We start from the raw sequence: 13,676 nt of genomic DNA on the forward strand, positions 1-13,676 counted from the left end.
AGAGACTCAAATCCTTCAACTCTGACAATCTTCTCATTTCTTTGAGACTTTCCCATTCATATAACATTCTCTTTTGATAAACTTTATTAAGTGGCCATTAAATATTTAGTTTGGATTTTATTTTTTCTTTAACATTCATCTCTTTTCCTTTTCTTCAGACTACTGAGAAAGTTTCTAAAATTTGTCTTCAAACTCTTTATTAACTGTTTCCTTCTTTTGACAATCAAGTTTATAATTCTGAATTGCTTTTATAATTTAAAATTAATTTTACAAATTATCTTCCTACTTTACAGAAATAATATCTTCTCAAATCTATCTAAGAATAATAATTTAGGGGTGATTTAATTGTCTTTAATTATCTCTACCAGTCCCTGCCTCACCTCCACTACCATGATTTTATGTTATTTTTACTCAGTAATTTCTACTTTGATTACAGGCTTTCTTCAAAATTTACAGATTCTTGACTGGGAGTTTAAAGTATCTTCATTTGCTTTTTTGCATCTTGTGAAGAGCTAAATTTTTATTTGTAGAGAGCAGGCAGCAATTAACCAGAAGACTCTGAAAGCCAGAATGGAGAGCCTTTACTCTGCTGCTCCGATCCCCTCTACCTTGGCTGTTTCTGCGTGTTTAATGATTACTTGAACCTCCATGTTTTTTGCCTGAGGAGTAAGCACTTGGCTGTCCAAAGCTGTGCTTTGGGATATGGAAGTGAGGCTTTTGACTCTAACCTTTATTCTGTGATTCACTATTCCTTCCTTTGTCTTCTGAATCCTGAGCCCCTCCCCGCAAGTCCTGCAGGGCTCTCTGTGCAGGAATAGTCTGCTTTGTACATACATGAGCCTGCAGCTGCTTTCATCCTGCACCTTCATAGGCCATTTTGTACTTTTTACGTCTTTCATGTGCTTGTTTACACTTCTTGTTAATGGAGGTCTCTCTTCTGTCTACTTGTTATTTTTCATTTAGTCATTTTAGTTTTGTTACTATTATGTTAATGAAGTCTCAGGAAAGAGTAGAGATAAGCATTTCTGTTACATGTATCCTTTCAAACAGAAGTAAATCAGCCTTTTTCTCCTGGTAATTTTCCCCAAATCATGAGATTGAGTTATGGCAACTAAATGGCATATGTATGTCCCATCAATCTATTGAGTAGATTATTATGGTTAATTTCACTTCTTTTTTTAAAAAAAATTTTTATTTCTCACTGTTCTTTGGAAGGAATGATGCTGAAGCTGAAACTCCAGTACTTGGCCACCTCATGCGAAGAGTTGACTCATTGGAAAAGACTCTGATGCTGGGAGGGATTGGGGGCAGGAGGAGAAGGGGACGACCGAGGATGAGATGGCTGGATGACATCACTGACTCGATGGACGTGAGTCTGAGTGAACTCCGGGAGTTGGTGATGGACAGGGAGGCCTGGCGTGCTGCGATTCATGGGGTCGCAAAGAGTCAGACATGACTGAGCGACTGAACTGAACTGAACTGAGATATAAATATCTTCAAAGATATAACGTCAGTTCAGAAAAGGATTTTTCCATGTTTATCTTTTTTTTTTTTTTTAACAGTGATTTTTTTTTTTTAAATTTTTTTTTTTAAATTTTAAAATCTTAAATTCTTATCCATGTTTATCTTTAAGGTAAGGCTAGTGGAAAAGAACCCACCTGCCAATGCTGGAGACATAAGAGACTCAGATTTGATCCCTGAGTCAGGAAGATCCCCTGGAGGAGGGCATGACAACTCACTCTAGTATTTTTTCTTGGAGAATCCCATGGACAGAGGAGCCTAGTGAGCCACAGTCCATGGGGTCACAAAGAGTTGGACATGACTGAAGCGATGTAGCACTAGCTTTATAGAACATATTTGGGATATGAATCCCTGATTTTGCTGAAATCTTATCAAGAGTTTCCTCCCCCCACCCCATTTTTGTTGCCATTGACTTCAGGTCTGTGTTCAAATTTTTGTGCCGGATTATTTCCATTCAGCTTCCTCCACCCATTTGAATGAGCTATGCAGTATCTCACTGAATTAAAAAAAAAAAACAACAACCAGAGTTAAAAATAGAAACTAGGCAGAGTGATATTTGACCAGTCAAAAACAAATGGCACAAAGCTTTTCAACAAAATGTATGATTTTCTAATAGTATCTCAGGAAAGAAGTAATTGTAACAAGAATTTATCTTTTTTTCAATGATAATAAAAAACTAAAGCAGCAAATTAAAAAGGAATGAGAGGTCACAATAATCAGACAAATGACATCAATCTGACAAACAGGAAGAGGACAGAAACAAAGATGCGAAATACACAGTAGTTCATCCCACTTAACATAAGTGAAAATTTCCTTAAGATCCATCTACCTTGAAGTACAAGTTCATTTTTATGCTACACCTAAGAACTATTATTGATAATCATAATGATGGTCTTTTGTTAAACTGAATATAAAATATAAATTATATTCAGAAGGCTATATAGAAAGAAGGAAAGTCTATAATACAACGTATGTACTTTGTAGTCAAAACAGCTATTGTAGAAAGCGTTGATACTCAAAGTTTTACCATTTGTATTTTTCTTAAGTATGCAGGCCCTGGAGTCAGACAGAGAACTACACTTGCTTCTCAGTTTTGCCACCTAATCAGTGTGTAGTTTTGGGCAATTTTATTACATCTTAGGGCCTCTGTTTTCCATTTTGTACCAAATAATTGTGCTTACCTAGTTGATGTAAGGAGAAGGTAATGGCACCCCACTCCAGTACTCTTGCCTGGAGAATCCCATGGATGGAGGAACCTGGTAGGTTGAAGTCCATGGGGTCGCTAAGAGTCAGACAGGACTGAACAACTTCACTTTCACTTTTCATTTTCATGCATTGGAGAAGGAAATGGCAACCCACTCCAGTGTTCTTGCCTGGAGAATCCCAGGGACTGGGGAGCTGGTGAGCTGAAGTCTGTGAGATCACACAGAGTCGGACACGACTGAAGTGACTTAGCAGCAGCAGCAGCAGTTGATGTAAATAATTATAGGAATGGAAAAGTTTTCCCTTCTTCCCTTTTAGGTTCTTCGGCTAGTCTAGTAAAAAAAAAAAAATGATATTTCAAATTAACAGGAGAAAAACAAACAAATTTCAGTGGATGTATACATGCGAGGGAACCAAGAAAACAGAGCCTTTGAAAGGACTGACACCATCACCTTAAGCACTATCTTCAGCTTTTTTTAAAAAAAAAGATGTTAGGGGAGTCAGTTATGGGAGGTTACCAGAAAAGGCACTGTAAACATGGGTAAGGTTGTTATGCAGATTTAAGTTGTTGCTTTCTCAATTGATAAGAATCTACACATTTAGCATCATCCTCTTCTTCCTGGTACAAATGAAGATTTCTCTTACAGATTGTCTTATAGATTTATTTTTCTTATAAACATCTTTCTTACAAAAGAGTAACTTCTACTTGGTTTTCAGTTGTATATCCTGTGTTTTCAGCTTCTTAAAAAAAATCAGCCTGAAATAATCCTTAGGTGAAAGAGATGTATTTCAGGGTGGCAAATACTACTACCTTACATAATCCTTATAAAGTATCTATTGCATCACTAAGTACATTAATTTAAATACTAATTATCTTTGTAAATTTATTTTCTAAGGTTACTACAGAATCTTTGGAAATTCAATTTTAGTAACAGGATAATATTTCATTAGGTGACTATATTATATTTTGCTTAATAATTTTTAAAGTAGCTATATCTAAGTGGATATATAGGTGGCTATATATATTTTTTTAATTCTTGAGAGTGATAGAATGATAGTAAATATTGTCTGTCTTCAATTTGAATACTATTAGTATATTATTTTACAAAATGAAATGTGATAATCTTATAGTATCAATTTGAATGTCAACAAACCAACGGTAAACCAAAAGAGCATTACAGATTAAAGGTACCAAAATGTCAGTATAGTATATAAAAAGAAATATAGTCCCAAAGAATATGTTTCTGGTTTGTGTTTTCCAGGTACTGCTGGTTTTTCTTATAATTGGCTAAGCGCATTTGGTACGTTCTTTACTGTTTCATGTATTTTATTTTTCATCTTCTGTATTGCTCAGAGAAAGAAAAAGTAAGTTGTATTATTACTACCTGTTTTCATAGAAAAGGTGGATTAAATAAGGGCTAGTTTTAAATCTGAAAAAAAAATTCCAGTGGCTCTGGGAAATTAATCATGGAAGGAATCATCATGGAAAACTTTTGTACATTCTTGGTAATTTTTTGCAGTCAAAGGATTTATCCTTATTAAAATGACATGCTACTTGGGATTGTTACGGGGCAGGCTGTTAGTGATCTTTCATGCTTACAGTAAATAGAAGGTTTCCCAGGTGGCACTAGTGGTAAAGAACCCATCTGCCAATGCAGGAGACACTAGAGATGGAGTTCAGTCCCTGGGTTGGGAAGATCCCCTGGAGGAAGTCACGGCAACCTACTCCAGTATTCTTGTCTGGAGAATCCCATGGACAGAGGAGCCTGGTGGGGTATAGTCCATGGAGTTGCAAAGAGTCAGACCCAGCTGAAGTGACTTGGCACACATGGTAAATTGAGTTTAATATTCTTGAGGACAGATTTTGACTGGAGAGAATCACATGGACTTCAGACATCTGGTGGGAGGATGACCGCTGGGTGGTAAAAATGGTGAGGACACGAAACTTGAGGTAAGTCTACCTGACAAAGCCACAGTAAGGTGAGAGTGGTGTGGCTTTACAAGACTAATATAATAAAATATTGATTCAGTTATTCAACAAATACTTCCTCAATGCCTATATATTGCTATGCATTGTTCTCAGTGTGGGAGACAGAGTCACAGCTAAAACCTACAAGTTCTTTGCCTTTCAGAAGCTTGTGTCCCAGTGGGGAGAGGGAGTCAAGGAAAGATACAAGGAAATAAGAAAATACTGGGTAGCGATAAGTACTATTTAGAAAATAAACAGAATGATAAAATTGAAAGAAATCATGGGGCCAGTTTATGTTGAGTGGTCTCTTTGAGGAGGTGACTTTTAACCTGAGAACTGGGTAAGGAAAAAGTTGAGTGAAGTTCTAGCAAAGAATGTTCCAGACAAAAAGGAAGAATTAGTTTAGGTCTTCAGGTGGGAGTGAGTTTGAAGTGTTCAAAGAATAATGAGAAGGTCAGTGTGACTAGAACAATGACTTAGAAATAGAAGTGAGGGTCACAACAGGTGAGACCCACAGGCCTGGAAAGGCATTTGAGCTTTTAAGTGTCTGCAGTAACAATCCATTGAAGTAGTTAAAAGAGTAGAAGGATCTAGATTTATGAGTCTGGAATTTACAGAGCATGTAAGACCAGAGGTATAAATTTGGTAGTATACAGGACATGTTCTCCAAGGAGACAAATCATATCAACATATTATTTAAAATCAATGATAAAAAACATTATTGAAAAGATATTTTGATCTGTCAAGAGAGTTTGAATGGCGAAGGAAATGGCAACCCACTCCAGTGTTCTTGCCTGGAGAATCCCAGGGATGGGGGAGCCTGGTGGGCTACCGTCTATGGGGTCGCACAGAGTCAGACATGACTTAGCAGCAACAGCAGCAGCAGTTGCTATTTGTAGCATGTTTTATAATACACTAGGGGGAGTGTTTGGGTTGTATTAATCTTATGTATCATCACAGTCTGTATCTGTAGGTCTGAGAAAGTGCTTGAAACCACACTCCAGCTGCTGCTGCTGCTGCTAAGTCGCCTCAGTCGTGTCCGACTCTGTGCGACCCCATAGACGGCAGTCCACCAGGCTCCTCCATCCCTGGGATTCTCCAGGCACACTCCAGCTGAGACACCCCTAATGAACCACACTCCTTAACGAACACAGGTAATTGGCGAATGTGTGGCTTTTGCTGTCATTGTGTATACTTCAAATTTAAGACTTAACCTTCCATATTAAATCATGCCTTTAGTTGCAGCAATTGTTATTTTACAAATAAATGGAAAAAATTGTTTATATATAGTTTCATGAATTAGTAATTTCAAATTAGTAATAATCATGTCTTTGAATGTTTCAATTCATTCCCTGATTCACAGTCTATTCCCACCTCCCACTGTCACCAACTGAATGGCTTATCTGATTTTGGGTTTTCTTTTTTCCTGAGTATTAATAAGTATGAACATGCTTTATATAGGTTTCCCCATCTGAGAAGTTATTGTCTACATCTTCATATGACATCGGGTTTGTTGTCTACATCTATAGATATTCCTTATATCCTAGATTCTGTCCCTACAAGATATTGATTACTTCTCCCTATTTGGCATCACTCAAATTAAAATAAAAGAAATATTTAATGCTTTAATGCTGTTAAGTTCATAACTTTTTAACCTAATAGCTTGAGTTTGGAATCTTATTTAAGAAGTCCTCATCTACCTAAACTCACACAAATATAATCGTATTTACTCACTTTCTATTTTTCTATTTTCTGTTTAGGTCTTTAAACACTTATACCTAATGTAGACTCGATAATATAGTGTTAATTTTCATCATATAATGATCCACATTTCCTGACATCATCTACTACATGATCTTTCCTTTCCTTACAGATAAGCTTTATTTTCAGCTCTCTCAGGTGGAACTTTTGTTCCACTGTTTTTTTTCATGAATGCTTGCTTTTTATTACTATGGTCTTTTGTTATGTGTTAAAATGTGGTAGGGAGAGGTTTCCCTTTTTTCTTTTCAAACTTGATATTTCAATTGAAGGATATACAAACATATAAATGTATCATGAAATGTTTAAATTCTTTAAAAAATACAGCTTGAATTTTGGTTAGTCCTACATTGAATTTATAGACTAATTACTTTTGGAAGTATTGGTATCTTTACGGTGTAATTTGCTCAATCTACAAATATGTTATCCCTTTATTCAAGTCTTTCTGAATGTTATTTAAGAAAGTTTGAAATTTTTCTCTCAGTAGGTTTTGTGGATCTTTTCTAAGTTAATTCTTTGATACTTTACATTTGTTTGCTATAATGAATAGTAACGTATTTTTAAATGAAAATTTCTAGCTTGTTATTACCGGTTTAGGAACAGTTATTGATTTTGTGAGTTAACCTGTAGCTGGAAACCTTGCTAAACTGTTTATTTATTCAAAGTTTTTCTGTTGATCTAATGATTTTTCACATAGATCACCATCTTTCTTGCCTGTAGTGACATTTTTGCTTTAAAACACTTCTGAATTTAAAAACGTCTAAGATTTCTCTGAACTATCTGCTGCAGTATTTGACCTTTAAGCCTATTATCAACTTAAGGAAAAGTTTCATTATTTCCATTTTATGTGGTTTTACCATATATAAGTTGTTGAACTTAAGTAATTGTTTTTGTACTTGCTGAGATAGTGACATGAACTTTCCAAAGTAGTTCATGAATACAATAAATTCCATTGACAGATTTTGAAATGCTAAACCATTTGGGGAATTTTGTCTGCTTTATAAATGAAGCTGGACTATACTTTTATTTCTTTGAATCATTTTACCTTTCTTTGAAATAAAAAATTTCAAATTGAGGTTTTGAAATTAAAACTCAAAGAAAGCTTAGTTATATAGTATTTCTCCTCTTAAAAACATGTATAAGACAGAGATTTCTATTCCTTAACAGCCATCTGGATTTATAGATTTTTTTTTTGGCAGGGGAATTATTTGATTTCAGTTGAATTCCTTTCAAAGTTACTGGATTATTCAATTTTAAATTTCTTATAATGTATATAAATTCATTTCTATTTTTACATTTTACTTCATTGTGGTAAGAACATTTAACATGACATCTACTCTCTTAATAAAAATTATAAGCATACAATATAATACTACAATGTTGTAGAGCAGATCTCTAGAACTAATTCATGCTGCTTAACTTAGACTAATTAACCAGTAACTTCCCATTTGTTTCCCCTCAGCCCCTGGCAACAACCATTTCACTCTGATTCTATGAATTTAACTATTTTAGATCATTCACATAAGTGGACTTTTACAGGATTTATCTTTTGTGACTGGCTTATTTCCCTTAGAATAATGCCCATGATGGTCATCCACATTGTCATATATTGCAGAATTTTTCTTTTTAAGGCTGAATAGTATTCCACTATATATAACACATTTTCATTATCTATTGATCTGCAGATGAATATTTAGGTTGTTTCTGAACCTTGGCTAATGTGCATCATGCTACAATTAATATCAGCTCAGTTCAGTTCATTTGCTCAGTCATGTCCAACTCTTTGCGACCCCACAAATCACAGCACGCCAGGCCTCCCTGTCCATCACCAACTCCTGGAATTTACCCAAACTCATGTCCTTCGAGTTGGTGATGCCATCCAGCCATCTCATCCTCTGTCATCCCCTTCCCCGACTGCCCCCAATCCCTCCCAACATCAGAGTCTATTCCAATGAGTCAACTCTTCACATGAGGTGGCCAAAGTATTGGAGTTTCAGCTTCAGCATCATTCCTTCCAAAGAACTTCCAGGACTGATCTCCTTTAGAATGGACTGGTTGGATCTCCTTGCAGTCCAAGGGACTCTCAAGAGTCTTCTCCAACAACACAGTTCAAAAGCATCAATTCTTCGGTGCTCAGCCTTCTTCACAGTCCAACTCTCACATCCATATATGACCACTGGAAAAACCATAGCCTTGACTAGACAGACCTTTGTTGACAAAGTAATGTCTCTGCTTTTGAATATATTATCTAGGTTGGTAGTAACTTTCCTTCCAAGGAGTAAGCATCTTTTAATTTCATGGCTGCAATCACCATCTGCAGTGGTTTTGGAGCCCAAAAAATAAAGTCTGACACTGTTTCCACTGTTTACCTATCTATTTCCCATGAAGTGATGGGACCAGATGCCATGATCTTTGTTTTCTGAATGTTGAGCTTTAAGCCAACTTTTTCACTCTCTTCTTTCACTTTCATCAAGAGGCTCTTTAGTTCCTCTTCACTTTCTGCCATAAGGGTGGTGTCATCTGCATATTTGAGAGTATTGATATTTCAGTGCTAATATCACTTTGAGATCCTGATTTCCATTGTTTTAGATAAAAATCCCAGAAGTGAGACTGGATCATATATGGTTCTATTTTACACTTTTGGAGAAACCTCTTTACAGTTTTCCAGAACAGTTGCATCATTTTGCATTCTTATTAATAACAAGCAAGGGTGCAGCTTCACCATATTCTCACCAACACGTGTTGTCTTTTGTTTTTTGAGAATAGGCATCCTGACAGATGTCAGGTGATATCTCATTGTGGTACTGATTTGCATTTCCCTGATAATTTGTGATACTGACTATTTTTTCATATACCTGTTGGGCATTTGTATCTTCTTTGGAGAAATATCTATTCAAATTCTCAGCCTATTTATCCATTGGGTTACTAGGGGTTTTTGTTATTGTTGTTGTGTGTTGCTATGAGTTGTAGGAGCTCTTTAAACATTTTGGAGATTAACTTTGTTGGATATATTGTCTGCAAAATTTTTTTCCAGGGTTATGTTATCTTTTATTACTAGCACTGATTAATTAAAAACACATTTAGAAACACATCCCAAATAAAGTGAAAACGAATTTTAGAAGCTCATTAGGCCAGATGATATGACAATAAATGGAAGAAATAAGGAGCAGAAGCTCAGGATAGTTTCCTATACAAGCACTTTGGCTCTGAGGCAAGAGCTTTAAGATTGAAATGGATGATAAACCCTGACACTGAGCAAATGTCAGTGCTTATCCTGTTGATAAGCAATGCTTATTCCAGTTGAGCTATTTCACGTCCTGGAAGATGATGCTGTGAAAGTGCTGCACTCAATATGCCAGCAAATTTGGAAAACTCAGAAGTGGCCACAGGACTGGAAAAAGTCAGTTTTCATTCCAATCCCAAAGAAAGGCAATGCCAAAGAATGCTCAAACTACCGCACAATTGCACTCATCTCACACACTAGTAAAGTAATGCTCAAAATTCTCCAAGCTAGGCTTCAGCAATATGTGAACCGTGAACTTCCTGATGTTCAAGCTGGTTTTAGAAAAGGCAGAGGAAACAGAGATCAAATTGCCAACATCTGCTGGATCATCAAAAAGCAAGAGAGTTCCAGAAAAACATCTATTTCTGATTTATTGACTATGCCAAAGCCTTTGACTGTGTAGATCACAATAAACTGTGGGAAATTCTGAGAGAGAGGGGAATACCAGACCACCTGACCTGCCTCTTGAGAAAACTGTATGCAGGTCAGGAAGCAACAGTTAGAACTGGACATGGAACAACAGACTGGTTCCCAGTAGGAAAAGGAGTACGTCAAGGCTGTATATTGTCGCCCTGCTTATTTAACTTCCATGCAGAGTACATCATGAGAAACACTGGGCTGGAAGAAGCACAAGCTGGAATCAAGATTGCCAGGAGAAATATCAATAACCTCAGATATGCAGATGACACCACCCTTATGGCAGAAAGTGAAGAGGAACTGAAGAGCCTCTTGATGAAAGTGAAAGAGGAGAGCGAAAAAGTTGGCTTAAAGCTCAACATTCGGAAAATGAAGATCATGGCATTCAGTCCCATCACTTCATGGGAAATAGATGGGGAAACAGCGGAAACAGTGGCAGACTTTATTTTTTTGAGCTCCAAAATCACTGCAGATGGTGACTGCAGCCATGAAATTAAAAGATGCTTGCTCCTTGGAAGAAAAGTTCTGACCAACCTAGATGGTATATTCAAAAGCAGAGACATTACTTTGCTGACTAAGGTCCGTCTAGTCAAGGCTACGGTTTTTCCAGTGGTCATGTATGGATGTGAGAGTTGGACTGTGAAGAAGGCTGAGCACCGAAGAATTGATGCTTTTGAACTGTGTTGCTGGAGAAGACTCTTGAGAGTCCCTTGGACTGCAAGGAGATCCAACCCGTCCATTCTAAAGATCAGCCCTGGGATTTCTTTGGAAGGAATGATGCTAAAGCTGAAGCTCCAGTACTTTGGCCACCTCATGCGAAGAGTTGACTCATTGGAAAAGACTCTGATGTTGGGAGGGATTGGGGGCAGTCAGGGAAGGGGATGACAGAGGATGAGATGGCTGGATGGCATCACTGACTCAATGGACGTGAGTCTGAGTGAACTCCGGGAGTTGGTGATGGACAGGGAGGCCTGGCATGCTGCAACTCATGGGGTTGCAAAGAGTTGGACACGACTGAGTGACTGAACTGAACTCTTTCAAAGGAAAGTTGTGACCAACTTAGATAGCATATTCAAAAGCAGAGACATTACTTTGCCAACAAAGATCTGTCTAGTCAAGGCTATGGTTTTTCCAGTGGTCATGTATGGATGTGAGAGTTGGACTGTGAAGAAAGCTGAATGCTGAAGAACTGATGCTTTTGACCTGTGGTGTTGGAGAAGACTCTTGAGAGTCCCTCGGACTGCAAGGAAATCCAACCAGTCCATTCTAAAGGAGATTAGTCCTGGGTGTTCTTTGGAGGGACTGATGCTGAAGCTGAAACTCCAATATTTTGGCCACCTCAATGCGAAGAGTTGACTCATTGGAAAAGACTCTGATGGTGGGAGGGATTGGGGGCAGGAGAAGGGGACAACAGAGGATGAGATATTTGGATGGCATCATCGACTTGATGGACGTGAGTCTGAGTGAACTCCGGGAGTTGGTGATGGACAGGGAGGTCTGGCGTGCTGTAATTCATGGGGTCGCAAAGCGTCGGACACGACTGAGTGACTGTACTTAACAGAACTGATTCTGGAGCTATTTGCTTGTGTATCTGAGTAACTGTTTCCTCTTCCACACCTGGAACGTACATGAATGTGTTATGGTTTTAAAAGTCGTTAATGACGCAGAAGACCTTTGCATGCTTGTGATGGTTCTGTGACTGTTAAAGACTACTGGAAGTATTTCTCAGGTTCTTTAGGTTGCACTTTCACACTGTTCATTGTTTCCATTGTTGTGCAAAAGCTTTTTAGCTTGATATAGTTTCATGTGCTAACCCTGGGATTTCTTTGGAAGGAATGATACTAAAGCTGAAACTGCAGTACTTTGGCCACCTCGTGCGAAGAGCTGACTCACTGGAAAAGACTTTGATGCTGGGAGGGATTGGGGGCAGGAGGAAAAGGGGATAACGGAGGATGAGATGGCTGGATGGCATCACTGACTTGATGGACACGAGTCTGAGTGAACTCCGGGAGTTGGTGATGGACAGGGAGGCCTGGTGTGCTGCGATTTATGGGGTCTCAAAGAGTCAGACACGACTGAGCGACTGAACTGAACTGAACTTTTGTTTGTGCTTACTTTTGCTTTTGAGGCCTGTGCTTTTGGTGTACATACTTGAAATCATTGCTGAGTCCAATGTCATGAAGTCTTTCACCTCTATTTTTTCTAGGATTTTAAGTTTCAAGTCTTACGTTTAAGTCTTTTGTTGATTTTGAGTTGACTTTTCTATATAGTATAAACTAAAGATTCAATTTCAGTCTTTTGCATGTGAAGCTCCAGTTTTAACATTATCATTGGTTCAAGAGACAATTCTTTCCCTAGCGTGCATGCTTGGTACCCTTGTCAAAAATCAATCAACTGTGTATATATGAATTTATATCTGAGTTCTCTATTTCATTTATTCATATGTCTGTCATTACCACAGTTCTGCAGTTTTAATTACTGTAACTTTGGTACTTATACTCTAAAATCAGGAAATACTATACCTCCAGGTTCATTCTTCTTTCTCAAGATTGATTTGGCTATTATGGCTTTTTGTATTCCATATGAATTATAAATTTGTTTTTTTCTGTTTATGTAAAAAATGCTATGGGAATTCTCATAGTCATTATGTAAAAAACCTAATTCTACTCCTTAAGGAGCTAGAAAAGAAGAAAAAACTGAGCCTAAAGTTAGCACAAGGAAGGAAGTTACAAAGACTGAAGAAATAGAAAAAACATTTATAAAAAAACAACAAAACTATAAGTTGGTTTTTGAAGAGATAAAAATATTGACAAGCCATTAACTAGACTAAGAAAGACAGAAAGAAAACAAATAAATAAAATCAGAAACGAAGCAAGAAACATTATGATTGATGAAAGAAATAAAAAGGATCATAAGAGACCACTGTGAGATATTATATGCCACAAACTAGATAATCTAGAAGAAATAAATTCCTAAAAACACAACCTTATCAAAACTAAGAAGAAATAGAAAGTCTGAACAGATCTATAACTCGTATGTAAATTGAATCAGTAACCAAAAACTTTCTAATAATGAAAAGTTCTGGATAAGATGGCTTCACTACTTCCCTGGTGGCTCAGATGGTAAATAATCTGCTTGCAATGTGAAAGACCCAGGTTTAGTCCCTGGGTCAGGAAGATCCCCTGGAGAAGGGACCAGCTACCCACGCCAGTACATTCCCTGGGGCTTCCCAGGTGGTGCTAGTGGTAAAGAACTCACCTGCCAATGCAGGAGAGGAAAGAGAGGTCGGTTTGATCCCTGGGTTGGGAAGATTCCCAGGAGGAGGGCATAGCAACCCATTCCAGCATTCCTGCCTGGAGAACCCCATGGACATAGGAGCCTGGCAGGCCATGGTCCATAGGGTTGCAAAGAGTTGAACATGACTGAAATGACTTCAGTATACCAAACATTTAAATTCTACCAAACAGGCACCAAATTCTACCAGACATTTAAACAAGAATCAATGCCAATGTTTCTTAAACTCTT

General features: G+C 37.5%; 1 protein-coding gene across 1 annotated transcript in view; it reads left to right on the top strand.

Annotated features, from left to right (window-relative positions):
* CD200 (CD200 molecule) overlaps positions 5,828-13,676 on the top strand; it is a 40,977-nt gene continuing 33,128 nt past the window's right edge. Inside the window, exon 1 of the mRNA XM_018065468.1 lies at positions 5,828-5,847. The gene's annotated coding sequence lies outside the window, so the exon portion shown is untranslated. The remainder of the gene's footprint in view (positions 5,848-13,676) is intronic.

This window comes from Capra hircus, chromosome 1 (genome assembly GCF_001704415.2).
Source record: "Capra hircus breed San Clemente chromosome 1, ASM170441v1, whole genome shotgun sequence".
Lineage (NCBI taxonomy): Eukaryota > Metazoa > Chordata > Mammalia > Artiodactyla > Bovidae > Capra > Capra hircus.